This window comes from Lutra lutra, chromosome 11 (assembly GCF_902655055.1).
Source record: "Lutra lutra chromosome 11, mLutLut1.2, whole genome shotgun sequence".
In the NCBI taxonomy this organism is placed as follows: Eukaryota; Metazoa; Chordata; class Mammalia; order Carnivora; family Mustelidae; genus Lutra; species Lutra lutra.
The window spans coordinates 95,672,130-95,687,496 of record NC_062288.1 but is presented as its reverse complement, the minus strand read 5'-3'; the positions used below and the strand labels follow the sequence as shown (position 1 = coordinate 95,687,496).

General features: G+C 46.6%; 1 protein-coding gene across 1 annotated transcript in view; it reads right to left on the bottom strand.

The window, feature by feature from the left end:
• TMEM178B (transmembrane protein 178B) overlaps positions 1 to 15,367 on the bottom strand; it is a 340,361-nt gene that overhangs the window by 109,664 nt on the left and 215,330 nt on the right. The gene's annotated exons all lie outside the window — the stretch shown is intronic.

Sequence of the window (15,367 nt, the reverse complement as noted above, 5' to 3'; positions counted from 1 at the left end):
CAAAAAGGGTTTAGACAAATTTGTCCATTTTTGCCATAAAAAGCTCAAGGAGGGGGAAGGCTGGAGGCACTTAACACCAAAGATTTACATAAGGGAAGATGACGGAACCCTCATTTGAGGCCAACCTCTGTAGCAGAAGATAAACTTGGGGACTGTTGGGTCTGAATCAATATCACAGCATTTCTCACCTTCGTCAGGAATCCACTTTTGTTCTGAGTCAGTTTTTTTCTCTGCTCACAATTCAAACGAATTACAACACAATCCACAACACCCACGCATTTCCACGCAGACCTCAGCGGCAGGGACTAAGCACGAAAAGCTTGGGCTCCGGCTGCTGATTTAAGGTGTATTTTATAAACCACAAAATACCATGTTTGCAATAGAGTGGACAGAGAGTGATTTTAAGGTCCAGAGAAGGTGAAAGGAGCCACGGGCTCTGGGGCGATGCTGCCAAGGGTAGCATTAAGGAGTAGCTCTAAGGAGTAGCATTAAGGAATAGCTCTAAGGAGTCAAATTCTTGGGCAGAAATTCTGAGAGTAAGATCAACACCCCAAAGGTCACCTGAATGCAACCAGGACCCATAGGTGGGATCCTCCTGATAGCCTCTGTGCTAACAGAACCGTAAACCTGCGGAGAGTGCCCATCCTGGCTCACCGGGCTGCACCCTGCCCTTCCACCACGCACATCCCCACTCTACCCCACTCCAGAATCACAAAGTCCTGAAACGCTTATTCTGTTTCCCCTCCCGCTTTAAGAGAATCAGAGATTGACATCTGTTCTGGATCTCTCGATTTGTGTTGGATGCATAGCTGATGACGGAATTGGCAGGGATCCCCGGGGGGCCCCAGGGCCTCTCTGAGGCTCATGGCAGGAGAAAAGCCCGTCTGATCGTGGCTGTTTTTGTCCTGATTTTCCATCATCTAACTCCCTTTATTTCTTCAGTTAGTCACCAACTCTGAACAGCAGCCAAAGCCCTGACAGTAGTAGCAAGAACATTTGATTCCCTTCAGTCAAAGTGGAGATGGCCTGAAGAACATCAGTGTTCACCGGGCTCTCCCTCCAGCTCCATCCCTTCCAGGCAGCAGAGGGTCTGCCTGGGGAAGCTGTTCACCGAGGCTGGCTGCCTTTCATGAATTTTTGTCATTAACATAAATAAGTTTGTTTCTTCTAAGCAAAACAAACAAAAAAAATTAAAAATTGAAGGGTAAAAAGACTCATCACTTGCATCTCTTAAACCTTTAAGGACATTTGAGATCGGGTCCCAGGAAGGGTGGAAAAGAAGGGAGACCTGGAGCCCTGACGAGATGAGAACCCAGAGAAACACTCGAGGACGAGACGGTGTAAAGGGTACTGGCTCGGGAATAAGTCCAGCACGGAGCTGTGGAACTAAAGGGGGGTGTGCAGGTGAGAACCACCGGGACCACGGTAGCAAAACTGGGTGGGGAGGGCGGGGCAGAGAGCTGGGCTGCCTTAGTAAGCCCCCCAAGGTTTCAAAGGATTTGATGTGGAATGTTAGTAAGAGCAGGGAGAGGTTGAATAGGTAGGAAGAGGGCATCAAAGAACACAAGAACCTCCACCAAATGAAAATAACCTCTCTCTCGAGCAGGTGCACGTGCACCTACATGACACACGTGCGCACATGCGTGTGTTCTCACACGCACACACTCTAACTCCTAAACTTCTCATTTCCCCGGACTAAGCTGGGACCAATAGGCTGCCTTGTTATTTTGTCAGAACGGGGGTCGTACCAATGGGAGGCTCTAGGGCTGTGGCGGGAGATGGAAGAGGTCGTCCTGGGTGTAACTAATACCACGGCACCAAAACCATTTCCACTAGACCAAGCCCCTTCCCCTGGACTCATATAGTCCTGGATGTTCTCTGAGGACAGCTATGCTACAGCAAGCAAGCAAACAACTACGGGATCTAGAAGGTTCTAGAGTAAGTAAGCTCAATACACAACATATATTCATACCCGAAGCATATATATGGCTACTGCCTACCGGAGTCCTTACAAGTCACAGACCCTAAACTGTGAGTGAGGCAGACCCCTTGAAGCCCTTCTCTAAGGATTAGTGCTGGTCTTCAGTTTTGCTTTGTCAATAATTAGACACCCACATTTCACTCCTTCTGATCCTCCTAACCTTGTAAGTTAGAAAGGGTGCATTTATGATTATTTAGCTCATAAGGAAACCAAGGCTTCAAAGAAGGAATGAGATTTCCTCAAGGCTAGCTGGCTAGTAAGGGACAAAGCAACATCTGGGATGAAGTCTCATGGTCGACATACAACACCTTGCTGTCTGTCCGTCCGTATAACAAAAACAAACTCCAGCTTTTCCATTTCTTTCTGGTTTGATATCATTCATTCACTAGTATTTAGTAAGTGCTCCTCTCTGCATAAAGTTGAAAAGCAGCTGCCTTGGAGGAAATCTCAGAAAACAAACAATAACGAGAAGAGACAATAATGCCACAGCGTGATGGTAACAGGAGAGGAGACAGGGCTCTCACGCTTGGGGTGGAAATAAAAGTCTCAAGTCAATAGCAACGGCAGCGACGGCATCGTTCTGAGTCTCAGATGCAAGTCCTAAATAATGCAGGGGTCTGCTTGAGAATGACCGGCCTCAAAGACAGCTTAAACCTTCAGGCAGACAAGCGGGAGGAGGAGTGCTCTTGTCAAAGGGAACAACACAGGTAAGGCAAAGGATTTGAGAAAGGCTGGCATCTTCAAGAAGCCATTGCGGGGGCAGGGGGGGGGGTCGGTTTTGCTCAAGAAGAGAACTGAGATGGGCCTGGAGAGACGGTAGGTGATGGGAAGCCTGCTCAGAAAGGGTCTCGTATGGCAGAGAAAGATGGTGAGCTGTGAGCCTCCCGGCTGTGGGATCCATGGAAGCGTCTTGACAGGGGAGGGACGTGACCAAACAGACATGCAGGGACACTGGGGCAGCAGTGGGGATAGCCCCCAGCTTGGCAGAGGAGGAGGAGCGGAGGCAGGTGGTCCAGCAAGAAGACTGTGCGACGGTCTTGGCAACAGATGAAGGGGACGGAATCGAGGAGGAAGGGACGCCCCAGGAAGCACTTAACAGTGAAATCCACAGGACTCTGGGTGGGACTGCGGGGATAAAGGCGAGCAAGCCACCTGAGACGAGGCTAAATACTCTGAAAACTGCCTCAAATGCCTAAACACAGAGTTTGTGTCCTCTTCTTCGGCTCTCTCCTTTCTCATCCTAAGCCCGGCCCACTGGGGGTGCTCGGCCAACTTCAGGGGATTGGCATGTTCTCTAATTCTTCTCGGCCTCCGTGGCGGCACTCTGTGGCGCAGTGGTGCCCAGGGATGGTCTCCCCACTGCTGGAACCAGAGGAAATTCTTGGACGGATGGACAAGACGGCTACAGTCTTCACGCAACCTGGGGCTGTTTGCTGCTAAGCACCACTATTTTGAGCCTTGAGATTCAAGCCCTGTGAAACCTTCAAGGAAGTACGTGTGAATTTTATGTGCGCATCAGAAAAATAAAACCTACATAAAAAGTATATATGGATATTTCATGTTCTCTTTGTCCAAAAGATCTCCTAATTAAAAAAAAAATTTTTTAACCAGGTAAAAAATATATTACAGTTTCATACTGTCATAACTTTAATTCTCTCCTTTACACAGTTTCCAGGGAATCCTATGTCACTGTTGCCTTTTCTGTTCACAACTCTGTTAGGAGATACAAGGTCTGTAAATATGTATTTAATGTCCCTCTTCTATGGCACTTCATTTATTCACTCATTCAACAAATCTTATTAAGCATCTTCTATGTAGTGGCTGTTGTTCTGGGCACTAAGAATACAGCAGTGAAGGAAACACTGCCTGTCTGTTCAGGGCTTACGTTCTAGGACAGGAAAATCAAATATACATGAATATATAAAAATGCCAGGAGTGATACAGACCATAAAATAAAACAAAGCATGGCCAGAGAACAGAAAGACATTGAGGAGGCTCTTTTAGATGAGATGCTCAGAGAAGGCCTCACAGATAACGAGCTGCGCTGGAGCCTGAATGCAGAGATAGGGAGAAGCAGGGCATTTTCGTGTAACTACTTGTTCCTAGTTTTTGGTTGGTTGGTTTGTTTTTTCCAGCTGTGGTATACTGAAGGTAGGGACCATGTTTTATTCATCTCTGTATCTTCAAGCCTAGTACAGTGCCAGGTACCCATTAGATCTTACTGGATGGACGGTTGGGGTGGAGATGGATGGATGGGTGGGTGGGTGGCTAGGTGGCTGGGTAGATGAGTGGCTGGGTAGATGGGTGGCTGGATGGCTGGGTAGATGGGTGGATGAGTGGGTGGGTGGGTGGCTGAATGGAGAGGTGGATGGCTGGGTAGAAGAACTCTTCCTAGGGCTCTGAGAATGCTGGGAACTCAGTAAATGTTGACAGGGGCCACCAGCAAGGCTTCATACCACATCCTGCCCCACCACCAACATACCTATTTTCTTAGCCTGCCATTATCTGTCCTTCATTCCACAGCAAAGTACGCCTTCTGACATATCAGGTAACTGACCTCCCTCTTTAGTTTATTGCTTGTCTGTCTTGCATCACCAGAATGTAAGCGCCATGAGGGCAGAATCTTTGTCTGTTTTGCTGTCATACCCCACGCACCTCAGACAGTGCCTGGAACATGGTAAGAGCTCAAAAAAATATGTGCTGAATGCGTGAATGTGACCCTGTCCAACTCAAGGGCTTTGGAGCCCAATCCAACGTGCCATCTGTGTCCCTTTCCTATCTAGCTCCTCCTGTGAGGTGTCTGCTTTTAAGATGACCCATCAGTTGTTTGTTCTACCTAGAGATATAGGCTTACCACAAAGAAATTGAAACAGGCCCCATGAGTAATACAAACTTAAAAATATGTAAAAGGGGCCCCTGGGTGGCTCGGTCAGTTAAGCATCTGACCCTTGATTTTGGCTCAGGTCACGATCTCAGGGTCATGAGATCTAGCCTCACGTCGGGCTCTGTGCTGAGTGTAGAGCCTGCTTAAGATTCTCTCTCTCCCTCTGCTCCTCCCCTCCCCACTTGTGCTCACGCTCTCTCTCTCAAAAAAAAATATGTAACTTTTTTTGGCATTCTACAGATCTGAGCAAGGTGGATACAGAGAAAGTACGCATCGGAAATAGAATACTTAAAAATACAGACCGCTTCTGGTTTATAAACAAAAGCTAAATTAGTATCTATGAACCAATAACAACATCAGTTGAGTATGAAATAAAGGAAAGAAGAGGAGCCTGGAAAAACTACAAAATGTATTCACACTTTTATTTGCGGGCCCGTTCCTTCTGTTGCGTGTCAGTCATGTGGGATGGGCCACGGCTCATCAGTCCACGGCGTCTGCCCCTGCTTCCTTGTCATGACCTCCACCTGTCACTCTCAACAGGATTCTGACAGGTTCTTGGTGTCAATTCTGCTGACTCATGCCCTGATGGCTTTGTAACCTAGTTAAGGGCTCGTTATCTTAACTAGGCTGACATCATTCTTTTTCACACAAAATCAGCCTCCTGCCCAGGGTAAGACACATTATCTGAAATTGCTCCTTTTCTTCCCCGGTCCATTTCCAACTCTCATCTTCTGATTTCTTTGTAACCTAGTTAAGTTTTCATTAGCTTAACTAGGCTGAAGATATTCTTGTCAGTTAAAATTTGCTTTCAGCCCGAAATTATCCACACTCTCTCTGAAATGGCTGCATTTTTCTCACAGTCTAAATTAGATTAATTTCGGGCTGCTCCCTCTCTAAATTATAATTTGCCAAGATGGCCCAGAGATGGTCTCTTTCTTCCAGAAACCTGTCTTTCTTCTAATACTTGACTCCCCCAGTCAGAAGGCCATTCCTTCACAGCCTCTTCACGGCCCTGCCTATCACCCAGAAGCCCGCTCTCTGAAGAACCACACACACACACGCCTACATGAGGTACGCGTTAAATGCAATATATGGTATATTACCTAACTTCTTCAGAGCTGATCTTAGAGCATGTTCATACAATCTGGGCTTCCTTAGAGAAGCAAATTCAACTCATCACTGATTTTGTGGCTTTATTTTTCACAATAAAACACCTGCAAAATTTAGAAACAAACAAAAAATCTGCCATGGCAAAAGCCAGAAAAAGACCCAGCTAATAAAAAATCTCTTAAGGAAGCAAGAGAATAAAAAAAAAATCTCATGAGGATGCAATGGAATATGGAGTTTGCTGCTAAATGGGGCTAGATCTGTTTAAATCCTTTTTTCTCCTCCATCTAGTATGAATATTGTTTTTAAAAGTTCTGTGGTAATTAGATGCAGCCCTTTGGAAATTAAATTTTGAAAGGTTTTATGACTGAGGCTGTTTGTGAAATCATCCTTCCTAGGTAACTACTTTGACAAAGCAAGATTGTCGGGGTAGTTGGTCTCAGATTGCATTCACCATACACACATTCTGCTGTTGGCAGGGGTGGTGGAGTAGTGAGAGCGGGGTCAGGAAAGGGTGCGGGTGGAGGAAAGAGAGAGAAGGGGAGGGCAGGAGACACACAGACAAGGCCCTGGTGCCAAGACTCCATACAGACAGCGGTGGGATGGGGGGGACAATGATCCGGGTGAGGGCCGGGAACCTGCGGGCACCAGAGGCACCCTGTCACCGTGGCTCTTGGACAGAAGCCTCTTGCCGCCTGGTGAAGGATGCCAGTCCTTACCGGTAAATATTTTTGGCTCCTCAACAAAAACCAACTATATCATCTGATATTCAGCTAACAAACAATGGTCTCTTCCCTCGATGAAGGAAATCAGGCTCTGTGGGGTTTCCTGAGAGGCTGCACGCTGCTTTCCAACGCAGTCGGCCTGAAGGGACTTCTTTCCGAGGGAAGAGTTTTCATCTCACGCCCTGCCTTTAGAAGGTACACACAGTGTAGGACTCTCCTCACTACAATACATTTCACCAGCAACTTGGGGAGGGCCCAGTCTAGAAGATGCCATAAACAGCAGGAGACATGGCTCTTTTCTGGGTAATTTACTTTGTAATAGAAATGTACTTCCTAACAGAAAAATAATGTAATTCTGTGTGTGTGTGCACGCACGTACGGACATATGCAGAGATACCCATAGTCTCTAGCTGGGCTGGAGGGAGGAGAGAGAAGAAACAGATAATGACGCCTTATTCCTCCCTGGAAGCTGTGCACAAAACTGGCCACGAGTCAATCCCAGAGGTGGATACTGTCCTAAGAGGGATTGATCTTTTGGGGGGCATTTTAGGTAGAATTTTAATTTATAGATCTAAAACAGAAGATTTGAAATACAATTTATAGATGTAAAATGAAGAAAGAGAAAGAAGGGAGATATGACCAGGGCTGAAGGACAACACCCAAGAACCGTTGAAAAGGACAGCAAATCGCACACAGGTCTTTATTTTCTCGTGCATCGCTGATTTTCTATGGCATGATGTACTGTTTTCCATGCCATCTATTTTGATAAAGAATTATTTTGGGGGCCCCTGGGTGGCTCAGTCAGTTAAGCATCCGATCCCTAGTTTCAGCTCAGGTCATGATCTCAGGGTCATGAGATGAACCCTGCATCAGGCTCTCCACTGAGCATGGAGCCTGTTTAAGGTTCTCTCTCTCCCTCTGCCCCTCCCCATCCCCTGCCTGTGGATGTTCTCTCTCTCAAAAAAGTTACTTTTGACTAACATAAATAAAAGTTCAGGGATGAGATCTGGACCACATGCCAGGAAGCAAGGCTGTTTCTTTTCTTCTCTTTGTTTTAAAGGATTTTATTTGACAGAGAGGTACACAGAGAAAGAGAGAGCAAGTAAACACAAGCAGGGGGAGGGGCAGAAGCAAGCTCCCCACCGAGCAGGGAGCCTGATGCCTGCGGGGCTCAATCCCAGGACCCTGGGATCATGACCTGAGCTGAAGGCAGACACTTAAAGACTGAGCCACCCAGGTGCCCCAAAAAGGCCGTTTCTTACAGGATGCCAAGTTACAGGTTTCTCTTATAAAGTTTAAAAATCCCCACCTCGGGGCACCTGGGTGGCTCAGTGGGTTAAGCCTCTGCCTTCGGCTCAGGTCATGATCTCAGGGTCCTGGGATCTAAGCCCAGCACCAGGCTCTCTGCTCAGCGGGGAGCCTGCTTCCTCCTCTCTCTCTGCCGGCCTCTCTGCCTACTTGTGATCTCTCTCTGTCAAATAAATAAATAAAATCTTTAAAAAATATATAAATAAAAATCCCCACCTAATGTTAAAAGGGGTGGTTAATACCGAACAACCAGTAAGGATGTTTTATGTAACCATTTATAATTTGATTTAGTAATTATTGAAACCAATCTCTTTGATGTGTTTCTTCCTCTTTTTTCTTTTTTTTTTCTAAAATAAATATTCATTTCCTGGCCATGTCAGAGCTCCTTTTGCTTTTTCTATGAAACGCTATTTATATACCAAACCATAACCTCAAGAGAATAATGACAAAATCATCTAATACTTGAATACAAAAAGGATAACATGACCCGACTGCACACACCACAGCTTATCCTGAGAAAACCCCATCATTCACTGTAATGTAAGAGCATCACCTTTACTGCAGCTTGGCCAGAAAAAAAGACCAAGCCCTACAACAGCAAAGACAGAACACAAAATTAAGTTGGAGGGTGACGTCCTATTTTTCCAGAATCTCTCCAGAAAACTTTTACTGCCAATCCCAAACCACTGACATTTGGTTTAAACATTTTATCACAGAATTATCAACTCCCTCTCTAAATGTATTTGTAAACGTGGGAGACTTTGATGAGTAACCTGTTATTAATTCAGGTACTATTAGATAGAAATAGATTTGTGCTAGGGCTCCTGGGTGGCTTAGTCGGTTAAGCATCTGCCTTTGGCTCAGGTCATGATCCCGGGGTCCTGGGATGGATCCCCATTAGTTGACCACCCCCCACAGCCTCCCTGCTCAGCAGGGAGCCTGCTTCTCTCTTTCACTTTGCCCCATCCCTGCTTGTGGGCCCAATCTCTCTGTCTCAAATAAATAAATCTTAAAAAGAAAATATATTTGTGCCAATTTGGCCAGGGTTAGGTTGAAATGTAGCTATCTTCTACATATAAATGCGAAGGGGGTAGGGAGTGGGGGTGCGGGTATGGGGTCCTAAGCAAAGTATGAGTATAAATGAAAGTGCATTTGTAACCTTTATTTTAGGACATAATTCCCTTCCAAGCTCTCCTCCATAACACATTTGTATGCAATGTGCTAATTACAACTAGCTTTAATCTCTTCATAAAAGTCAAGCCTATTTTCTTACTACATTTTGTCAGCCATTAGTTCAAGTTCATTCATCAACTAATGGGTTGTAGTCAGAGATGTGGTAGGGCCCTTGTCCATCTCTGTAGCTTTATAGTCAAGGCCATTGAGTCCTGGAGAGTTTGCTGGCTTGCCCCAGGCCTCATGGCCAGTTAGCAGAGCTCACGAGTGAAAGCCCAGTCCTCTGACTCACGAAGTTCTGGGATCCTTACACTCTCCGGTGCTTTTCAAACTGACCGGTGGATCTCTAGGGAGTCCAAGAGAGGGGTGCATTGGCCCTTTCAGGTCCATCTTTGTTGGTTTTATACTTTGGCCTTCCTTCTATTATTTGACTAAAAAAAAAGAAAAAAATCCATGGCTTAAAATCATGTCTAAAAAATTGCAAAGTGAGGGGCGCCTGGTGGCTCAGTCGGGTAAGTGTCTGACTCTTGATTTTGGCCCAGGTCATGGCATCAAGCCTCACATCAGGCTCCGTGCTCAGTGGGGAGTCTGCTTCTCTTCCTCTACATCCCTCCCCCTGCCCTACTCCCACCCCTCACTCACTTGGATGTGCACGCTCTCTAGAAAAAAACAAATCTTTAAAAAATTTTTTCTAAGTAAAAAAATTTCTCACATACACTGGAAACATATTAGAACTTGCCATTCAATATAAGGTGGATCCCTCTGAAGTTGAGGGAGTGAAAGGCCACAGGACCAGGGGTTCACAGCTCCTGGCCTGAAGGCAGAGACTCTGGAGGCCAGCACCTCCAGCTCGGGGCCCACAGACAAGTTACTCAGCCACAGAACCGCTCAGTGTCCTGATCTACAGACTAGAACACCCACAACTTTAAAGCACCGAAGTCTGAGATAATGCATGTCTGCTGCTGCCGCCATGCGGTCGTTATAAGGCCGTGTCAGGTGTGCATTAACACCAGAGAACAGACTCCTACATCAGCACGTGGTGAGGAGCCCGTATACTCTGTATTTTCAACCCTACAATTCAAACCGCCTTGTCCTCTGTGGTATGAATTAGTAGTTATTTTGTTCCCAAAGGAGGTTTGGGAATCGCAGGCTAAGATCCTCGATGCAGACAGGAGTCCGGGGACATGGGCAGCCAGCCCCATAGTTGCCTCAGAAGAGCGAGGTGGAGCAGAAGCTTCAGGAAGTTTCCCATCCCAGCCATGGCCTCCAGCAACCTGACACTGAGCAGGGCAGCTGCGGGAGGGTCAGCGGCCTGGGCATCAATCTGGCTTCAGATTCTCAGGCTGCAGAGGAGTCTAACAACAGGCCAGTGCCAGATTTGGGGAGTGCCAGCCAGGCCTCTCCAGGGGGCCATCTGGCTTGGGAAATTCATAGTCAGAATCCGAGGGCTTGTCAGAAGTCACCGAGGTGGCTCCGTTCGTGTCCAATCCCGCAGAACACGTCATTATTGTCTGTGGCCTTGTGAGATGCAACGCAAGGTGTGGGCACGACAGGAGCAAACAGACTCCCTTAGGGGCCCGACCAGGTCCAGCCACGTGGGGGAGGTGTGTGGAAGGATTCTCACAGGGCGGCCCTGGCATCGGCTGGGAACTCGTTAGAGAGGCACATTCTCAGGCCGCATCCAGACCGGCTGAAGCAGAAACCTGGGAGCGGGCCCAGCGATCCCTGCTGTAGCAAGCCTTCCAGGTGATTCTCCGGCAACTAAGGCTTGAAACCCAGTGGCATAGCATAGCATGTGTTCAAGAGGAGAGCCCAGACAGTAGCCGTGACAAAACAAACGGTGACAGGAAGCTGGCGTTCCATCAGGACAGACAGCACAGCTAACAAAACCCCATGGCACCAAGAACCTCCCACGGTGGGCAGACGAGTCAATCCAGCTGAGAGAAACTGCAGACTGACACAACACGGAGGTTGGTCAGTTCCACACCTCACTGACTAGAGGAGCTCACCTGGAAAAAACCAGGAATGACTGAGTCATCGTACATGAGAAGAGTTTTGTCTCGAGTGGATGTCAAGCCTGCTCTTCTCTCCGTCCAAAAGAAGAACACTCTCGTCAACCTCTTCAAAAGAGATGGCCTTATCCACACAGGGGCTAAGTCGTGAGATGAGTGTCATCTTGGGATCTCGGCCTCCATGGAAGTCTCGGGCTGAAAGGTGGAGTTTTATCTTAAGGATAAAATGTGTAGAATGAACAGATTTCTCAGGCCTATCCCACAAGGCTCCTCACTCAGAAGATCTGAGAAGGGGCTCCATGAAGAGAACTGTTTTGAATATCTGTTTTTAACAAAGGATGCCACCAATCCTGGTGTAGGCGGTCCTCGGAGGACACAATGGCTTCATGATTCACTCATCCAGCAGCAGGACGGTTGGAACCAATGACCCAAAGATCCACCATTCCTCTTTTATTTGACACTTGTCTGTTTTCCACATTGTATTTTTTATGTAATTCATAGATTTTTTACTAGAAGACACTGGAAAAGTCAAGTCTCATTTCTGAAGTGGCAAAAAGTCCTGGAACCCCAAAGTGCGGGAAACTTCTAGATCAAGGGCACATGGCGCAGGCAGAAAGGCAGTGGAAGATTTCTGGGACTTCTCAGGACGGGAACCTGGTCATCATATGTATTTTTTTTCTTTAAAGATTTTATTTATTTATTTATTTGACAGAGAGAGATCACAAGTAGGCAGAGAGGCAGGTAGAGAGAGAGGAGGAAGCAGGCTCCCCACTGAGTGAAAACCGACGGGGGGCTCGATCCCAGGACCCCGGGACCATGACCCGAGCTGAAGGCAGAGGCTTTAACCCACTCAGCCACCCAGGAGCCCCTGTATTTTTTTTTCTCCATGCATAAAAGGAGAGCAAGCGACACATCTGAAACTCAGCCCTCTTTCCCCTAAGTCGTGTGACTGAGATGATTAATCACAAGTCCCTCGACATGAGCATTTGCAGGGACCTTGGTGGCCACCCTGCCCACCTCACCCTGAGTGTGAAGCCACTCCTTGACCTCTAGAGATACAAACAGCCCAAGCAGAAGGTCCACTGGTTAGAAAGCCCTTCCCCACAGTAAGGTGAAAGAGTCACATGTCCTTCCTTACAGAGAAATGAGAGATTTCCCCGCTACCTTCAGACGTGTGGGCAGGTTCTTTCTCTTTACAGGAAAGCAATAGTGAGGAGCAATTACAGAGAGAAACCTTAATTGGATTACGCAGTTCAAGTGACAAGACAGAAGGAAAATCTTGCCTGTCTTCCTTCATATTTCCCTCCCCGCACCTCTGGCTTCTCTTTGCCACAGCACTGAATAAGTTACTATAGCAAAATGGGGAGAGAGGAAGAAAGAAAACCCCCTCCTGTTTTGTTTTTTTAATCCTTCCATGTCATCTTACTCCTTCATTTTTGTGGCCTTTTGTCTCTGCCAGTTTCCATAGCAACAACCACCAGCAAGCAGTTTGCATCCCTCTCTCTAGCTTGTGCACAGAGAACTCCAAATAGGGTCAAACCCAGCTCTGGATGGAGGAAGACAGTAGAAGATTCATTTCCTTCTCCTTGATGTTGACGTGTGTGTGTTTGAAGGTGTGTGTATGTTTCTGTGCATTGATCTCACTCGGTAGTTTTGGCTGCAAGTGATTTTTTAGAGCTTGTCTTTGTTTCAGATTTGGAGGAAAGGAGTGGTGACTTTCATATTAGCCAGATATTTGAGAATATACAGATACATAATTTGTATAATATGAAAAAATAAGGAGAATCAAATAATCTTGCCGGAAAAAAAAAATAGCATATGGTGTTCCATACACACCTAGGAAGGAAACTATTCTCCACAAGTGCACCAGGCTCATAGAATTATTTATAAGACCCATCAACGACCCACCAATCTATTAGGCACAGTTTCACATCAAGCGAGGATACTTGATTTTACTTTATAACTTGAGTGTTTTTCTGTTGCAATGTTCCCTGACTGTTTTGTGTTCTCGTTGGACATTTTTTTCTTTAAAGTGAATGAAAACCGGACGGCCAACAGGTGGTGGTATGGCCACAATCCGGGTCCTCTGAGAAGCACACATCATCTTTCAGTGACTTTTAACTAAGACTGGAAAAAAGCATCATTTTACACCTTTCAAAAACACAAATCCTTATTTGTTATCAGTACAGCTATACATACCAAATTACAACAACAGGAATTGTAGAGGAAAGTTCTAGAGCAAACTTTTAAGAAATATCTCAGAAGAAATTCATACCTGTACTAGTTTTTATCACTGCTGTAATAAATCACTGTAAATTCTGTGGCTTAAAACAACACGAATTTATGATCATATAGTTGTATAGGTCAGAGGTCCAAAATGGATCTCACTGGGCTGAAATCAAAGTATCCGCAGAGCTGTGCTCCTTCTGGAGGCTCTAGGAGAAAATGTGTTTCCTTGCCTTTTCCAGCTCTAGAAGCTGTCTGTGTTTCTTGGCCTTCAGCCTCTTCCTCCCACTTCAAAACCAACAGGGCAGCATCTTCAAAACTCCCTCTGACTCTAAGCCTGTTTCCCCTATATAAGCACCCTCGTATTTGTAAAAAGCCCACTCAGATAATTGGGTTTAACCTACCAACTCAAGACCCTTACCTTGATCTCATCTGCAAGGTCACGTTTGCCATGGAAGGTAACCTACAAGTTCCAGACAGGAAGCAGTAGACATCTTGGGGGCTGTTATTCTGTCCACCATGGTACTGCTTTAATCAAATTATGCCTACCCATCACCCCATGTTAATTTGATCCTGGTCTTATTCCAAGACTCAGACAAAATGACCCTTTCCAACTGGCCCTAAATCCAATCATGCAGTCGAATGCCCAGCTCTTGGACCGCAAGCCAGATTTATGGCGAATGTTCTACAGTTTCTACGACTCAGTCCACCCACTCAGGGTGGTCTGGCTGTACCAGGTTCTGCCTGCTCCTGTCCTTGTGCCTCTTCCCCCCTTCAGGCAGTGCTCTCCATCACTGGCCCCCACGCTTACAGCCTCGAGCACTAGTTTCTGCCCCACAGGGTGAGATGTGGGGAGATGGGGAGAGAATTTGCTTTCATGTTCAAATTTCCTTTCATGAAGCGCATGAATGCCCTTGCCTTTCTATCCGATTTTATATTTGTACTTCAGCTTACGAACTTATTTTTAAAATCTCATCTGCTAATTTTAACCCTTCTGCTAGATCTCCCGTTGAAGAGTAGTCTTGGTTTCTGACCTCCCAACCTGGCCTGACTTCTGAAATCCGTACTTCTTCTAGCTGCTAGTTTCCTGAGTCTTTACTATCTGTACCCCACCCCACATACACACACACACCCCACCTCCCGCCCAATGCACAGCCTGGGACACACCGCTGCCTCGAGACACTCTGGCTGCTACAGCACATTGTCCATTTCCCTTTGGGGCTATGGAGTCCAGAGACCGCGGCTTCCCCACTCCAGCTGTGTGAGGTTGCCCACTTGCTGAAATGACTCCTCCCAGGCCTCCCCACTCCCCAGTGGGAAGAGAACTGAAGAAAAGGACGGAGGCCCCAAGAGGGTTGCTATAGCTTTCCTTACTCTGAATATGAAGAAACTGGCCCACTCAGAGATTTACCTTCAGGTCTAGGTTAAAGCCACAATCCTCCCTCTCCACCACTACACACATACAAACACAATTGAGATAAGGAGCCTACTTATAGGACAAGGCTGATGGACGAGCACCGCACCCAAAGGCACCATGCTTCCAAGGACCCATTTTTGAAAATATGAAATCCAAGGACCTGTTTCTAAAATATAAAAGAATGTGACTTTTTATGCAGTGGTGTCACCACTGGCCGGCCAGGACTGGATCCTATAGCTGTGACAGAGGCAGTGCCTGGAGTTGGAGGCTGCCAGCCTCCGTACACATTGCAGACCATGGCCATGTGGCTAGAAACTTGTAGAGTTTGGTCATTCCTCTCCCTGCATCTCCGTACCGTATCAAATATCACAAACTCACTCACAAACCTGAGCAGTCCAGACCTCACGGACAATGTGACACTGGCACCTGGAATCACTGAAAAAGGACATTTCCTCTTCTTTTGTTCTAAACAACGTAAAAAAACGACATTACCCCTGCCTTCCTTCAACTGCTGTCCAAAGTCAAATAGAGGAC